Source organism: Zootoca vivipara, chromosome 5, assembly GCF_965207765.1.
Source record: "Zootoca vivipara chromosome 5, rZooViv2.hap1.1, whole genome shotgun sequence".
NCBI classification, from domain to species: Eukaryota; Metazoa; Chordata; class Lepidosauria; order Squamata; family Lacertidae; genus Zootoca; species Zootoca vivipara.
Window position 1 is genome coordinate 91,700,672 of NC_142588.1, and position 5,745 is coordinate 91,706,416.

The window sequence follows — 5,745 nt, forward strand, 5'->3', positions numbered from 1 at the left end:
GAAGGTTCTGGTCAGTCATCAAGGGGGTGGAGTGACTCCCCTATGAAGAAAGGTTGCAGTGTTTGGGACTTTCGGGTTTAGATCAGGGTTTCCTAAACTTGGGTCTCCAGCTGTTTTTGGACTACAACTCCCACCATCACTTGCTAGCAGGACCAATGGTCGGGGATAATGGGAATTGTAGTCCAAAAAGAGCTGGAGACCCAAGCGTGGGAAAACTCTGGTTCAGATAAAAGGCGAGTAAGAGGCGACACGAAAGAAGCTAATAAAATTGTGCCTGGCCTAGAGAAAGCGGATAGAGAAAAGATTTTCTCCCTCTCTCGTAACGTGACTAGAGCTTCATTCCAATGAAGCTGAATGTTGGGTGATTTAGGACAGATAAATGACAGTCCTTCTTCATGATGCATGTAGAGAAACTATGGAACTCGCTTCCATAGGAGGCAGTGATGGCCACCAACCTGACTGGCTTATAAAGAGGATGGGATGAATTCATGGAGCAGAGGGCTATCGATGGGCACTCTAGCCATGTTGGCTCCGCTCTGCCTCCACAGTTGGGAGGCAACAATCCAGTTGAATGCAAGTTGATGGAAACCACAGGAGGGAGGGAAGAGGGCTCTTGTGCTCATGTTCTGCTCGCTGGTTTCCTACAGGCATCTGCTTGGCCACTGCAAGTACAGGATGCTGGACTAGATGGGCCACTGGCCTGATCCAGGAAGCTCTTCCTATGTTCTTATGTCCAAGACGGGTGCTGTCCCTGGAATGTTGACTATGTAGAATCATAGGATCGTAGAACTGTAGAACTGGAAGCGACCCCCGAGAGTCATCAATAAAATAATAATGATAATGATAATAATAATAATTTATTTATACCCCACCCATCTGGTTGGGTTTCCCCAGCCACTCTAGTCCAACCCTCTGCAATGAAGGAATCTCAGCATCCATGACTGATGGCCACCGCTTGCCTCTCTGCAGACCCAAGTGTGACGTGACCTTCAGGACTCATGTGCTAGTCCTAACCTTTGAATCTTTTCATGGTCTGGGAGCAGGAAATTAAGAGGCAGCACGCCATTCAAATACTTATTTTCAAAAATCTCTTTCCTCTCCTGTCATGACGTTCCGCCGTCCCCAAGCCACCACTCAGTCACAGACTCACACCCCCCCCCCCCAGTCCCTTCTCCGAGGGCAAGCTGGGTTCCGGCAAGGCAGACAGTGCGTGGCAAGGGCTTCACACAGGTGGAAACCCCTCCAACCTGCGGGTAACTCGCTGCCACCAGGGGTCCTTCTCCAAGGACGCCCACCAATACTTCAACCCGGTAGCATGGTCTGCGGAAGGCTTGGATTTAGCTCAGGCGTCAGGGACGAGTAAAACCCAACACAAACTGCGTTTTAAGATTTATTAAACTAAAAAGGTTAACCACCAAAAGGTAACAGAAAACATGAAACGTAAAACAGTTCTCAGCAACAGGAAAAGTTACAGACAAAGTAACAAACTTACTAACAGCTGATCTCATCGTAGCTGGAAAGTACTTGGCTGCAGAGTCTCCCAAAAAGGCAGAACGCAGCAGCAGGTAAAGATTCACATGGTAAAGCAAGCCTTTGCCCGAAGACAGTCAGTAGCAGCAGAACATGGCAAAAGCCAGGCAGGGGGTAACCTGCCCAAAGCCAGCTTCAGCCTTCAGCCTCGAACAAAAGAGACTCACACTTTTTATCCTTTAGTCTTCCTTGAGGGCGTGAAAGCGAGCCCACTAGGGAACAAAGGTACACAGCCAATCAACAGTTGATTTTTGTTCAAATTAACCCATCAGATTTAGGCTGACCATTAGAGATGCCACTCAAAAGAGACACTCTCCAGAGCTCCAGGTGATTTACATTACAAATGACCTTCAGCTCTTTGTCTTCCGCATGTGAAAGCAATAGACTTCTTATCAGGACCTTTCACTCTAAACAAACTGTTTCTCAGCTTTTGTTGTTGTTTAGTCGTTTAGTCGTGTCCGACTCTTCGTGACCCCATGGACCATAGCACGCCAGGCACTCCTGTCTTGCACTGCCTCCCGCAGTTTGGTAAAACTCATGTTCGTAGCTTCGAGAATACTGTCCAACCATCTTGTCCTCTGTCGTCCCCTTCTCCTAGTGCCCTCAATCTTTCCCAACATCAGGGTCTTTTCCAAGGATTCTTCTCTTCTCATGAGGTGGCCAAAGTATTGGAGCCTCAGCTTCAGGATCTGTCCTTCCAGTGAGCACTCAGGGATGATTTCCTGAAGAATGGATAGGTTTGATCTTCTAGCAGTCCATGGGACTCTCAAGAGTCTCCTCCAGCACCATAATTCAAAAGCATCAATTCTTCGGCGATCAGCCTTCTTTATGGTCCAGCTCTCACTTCCATACATCACTACTGGGAAAACCATAGCTTTAACTATAGGGACCTTTGTAGGCAAGGTGATGTCTCTGCTTTTTAAGATGCTGTCTAGGCTTGTCTCAGCTTGTAACTAACCACAATTAGCACTTACATCAAAGAGAGGATGTGGGAGTGTGAATTCTGTTCTCAAGCCAGGCTCCTCAGGGTAAAAAGGACACATTCCCAGCTCAAACCCCCAGAATCACTTGTAAAGTTTTCCCAGCTTGCACTACGCAAGAACCAAGGTTTCTGGCACATCATGACATCTCCAAATATACTTTTCTAAATGTATGTGCATTTTAAAAAGCGAATTGCAATACTGATCTGCATCTTTGGCCAAGAGTCAGATCCTTCTTTGGGTGCTTCCTTTCTTTCAATGGACTCAGGAACATTTTGAAAAGTAAGATCAGTGCCAACATCAAGCATTTAGTAGCCTGCAGAACAATTTCTTGGCTTTTACCCAGATGAATAATTCACAGCGGTTTCTGGCTTGAGAGCAGTACATGTGAAAAGGATCTAGGAGTCTTGGTAGACCACAGACTTGACATGAGTCAGCAGTGTGATGCAGCAGCTAAAAAAGCCAATGCAATTCTGGGCTGCATCAATAGGAGTATAGCATCTAGATCAAGGGAAGTAATAGTACCACTGTATTCTGCTCTGGTCAGACCTCACCTGGAGTACTGTGTCCAGTTCTGGGCACCACAGTTCAAGAAGGATACTGATAAGCTGGAACGTGTCCAGAAGAGGGCAACCAAAATGGTCAAAGGCCTGGAAACGATGCCTTATGAGGAACGGCTTAGGGAGCTGGGTATGTTTAGCCTGGAGAAGAGAAGGTTAAGGGGTGAGATGATAGCCATGTTCAAATATATGAAAGGATGTCATATGCGGAAGGTCCCAGCTTCAGTCCCCAGTGTATTCCAGCATGGCTGGGAAAGAACTCCTGTCTGATACCCTGGAGAGCTGCTACGAGTCACTGTGGTCAGTATTGAGCTGGATGGGCCAATGATCAGACTCAGTGTGTGTGTGTGTGTGTGTGTGTGTGTGTGTGTGTGTGTGTATTACAATGGTTGCCCACCAACCCCAATCTCTGCCGAGTGGTCGCAAGACCAGGCGCTGTGTTTCTGTTGAGAATCAAGAAGCGGCAGAGACTGTTGTGACTTTAAGAAACACGGTTTGTTCTACAAATATGTACACCAGAAGCTTTCAATGGAGACAGCGTTCACATCTCAGGACAGAGGCGCCAGCGTGCGAGGGTGATGGGGGAGGCGCAGGACGTCGCGGCACCCTGAGGTCGCCCGTGCAACATCGGGAGGAGCCAGGGGCCAAGAGGTTCAATGGTTAGAGGCTCGTCCTCCTCCTCTTCTTAGTGCTGCCACCAGGGGGAAAATGCTTTGACCTCCCTTCCCCTCTGCAGCAGGAAGAGGAGGCTCCATGGGACATGGGGTGGGGAGGGTTGGCCCCTATCGCAAATGTATGGGGGGAGGGAAAGGCACAGCCCCTAGGAGCTGGCACCCCTGTCTCAGGAAGGGCCTGTTCCCCACAGCAGGGCAGCATTGGATTCTGAGACATCTCTGTCTCTCTGCCCCAGCCTGCCTTCAGACCGGCAGCCCTCACATCATGACATCTGCCCTTCTGCTCCCTGTATGGAGTTCTCCCCACTTCTTGTTTCTCTTTCCCCCAAAAAACCCTTGCTAAGCAACTCATCCCCTTTTGCGTGTTCGTCCCTGTAATAAGCAAAAATCTGCTCTTATTTCCTTATGGGGTACACAAGAGCCCTTATTGGGTTCTCCATCAATTGGAGAATATAACAGAGGCCAACCAGAGAATTTTGAGAAGCAAAGCCTTTATTTTTGCTGTTGCAACAGGGTCCTTCCCCTCACACAAGAGATCAAGGAACGAACCCAGAACAAAAGAGAACCTCCACTTTTATCAGTTTTCCCATCCCCAAGAAATAACCCCAAAAGACATCATTCCTACATCACCGCTACGTAATCAATACCTCACGAAAAGGGAGGGTTCAAGGTAGAAATCTGAGCACCTTTGACACCTCTCCTAGTCCTCCTCTCACCCCTCCCAGGTGTGAATTCCTAAACACAAAGAGAAATTAACAGTTTCCTAAAAGTTGATCACTATCTTTTGTTCGGAGGAGTCAAAGAGGAAGCCTCAAAGAGGAAATCCCATGACATGGTGGCAGCAGCCAGGATAGCAAATGCTCCGGGATGTTGTCGCTGTAAAGAAGCCATTTCCTTGACAGAACATTTTTTGTATGATGTGCTTGTTTGGTCAGAAAACTGCATTGTGAAATACGTGCCCACCAGCTATGCCCTGCTGCCATAGGGGCCATGGCGGCACATAGATTAGCCAGTCCCCTGCCATGAATGTGTACACTGGCCAAGTATCCAAGCATCAGAAAATAGTCTATGACTATTGCAAGTCACTCTCTTTTGACTGCCATCAAAGTCGAAAGTGGTGTTGGAATTGTCACAGAAATGTTATTGTGTACTGTATTAGCATTCTGGTCCATGGGGTCATGAAGCGTCGGACACGACTAAACAACAATTAGCATTCTGGGTCACGTTAAAAAAAAGAAAAAGAAACCCTAAGCCACTAGGGGAAAAACAAACACTGAAAACTAGGATAAAACAACCTAAAATACACAGGTTTTACCCACAAACACACAGGTGAATTCCGTAAAGGGGAGCCACCACTGAGAAGGTCCCGCTCTCCCCAGCTCCCTCTGAGGGGGCCCATGGAGAAGACCCTCAGGTGCCCCCTCACACCACGTCAAGACCTCAGATTTCCCACTGATTCCTCATCTCTCTCTCTCTTAGGGTTGCCAGACTCAATAGAGGATAGGACTTATGTGCCTTTAATTGCCCTGCTCTCTTTTGAGTCTGGAAACCTTAACGAGAAACCAGCAGACCCTTTGCTTGGAAATTAAACAAAGGTTCTCCTGGTTTCTCTTTAAGGTTTCCAGACTCAAAAGAGAGCAGGGCAATTAAAGGCACAGAAGTCCTGTCCTCTATTGAGTCTGGCAACCCTACTCCCTCTCTCCCTGAGGACGTAAAAAAACAACAACACTGCTTTTCGATGCGAACCAGGAAATGCCCCATCCGGAAAACGAAGGCGCCTCTCTCTCCTTTTCCTACCTCTGGATTCAAAGCCGAGTCCGCGCTTCCACCATAGAGATGCCTAAAGATAGAGCGCCACCCCCTAGACGCTCGTCGAAAACCATGGTCCCAAAGGACGCTTGCCGGTCACATGACCGGATGCCGCGCACACCAGCCTCAGAGAAGCCACCCAGGAGCGGTGGGCCGAGGGGAACCAGGTTCCGCCGGAAGCAAAGGAAGGGC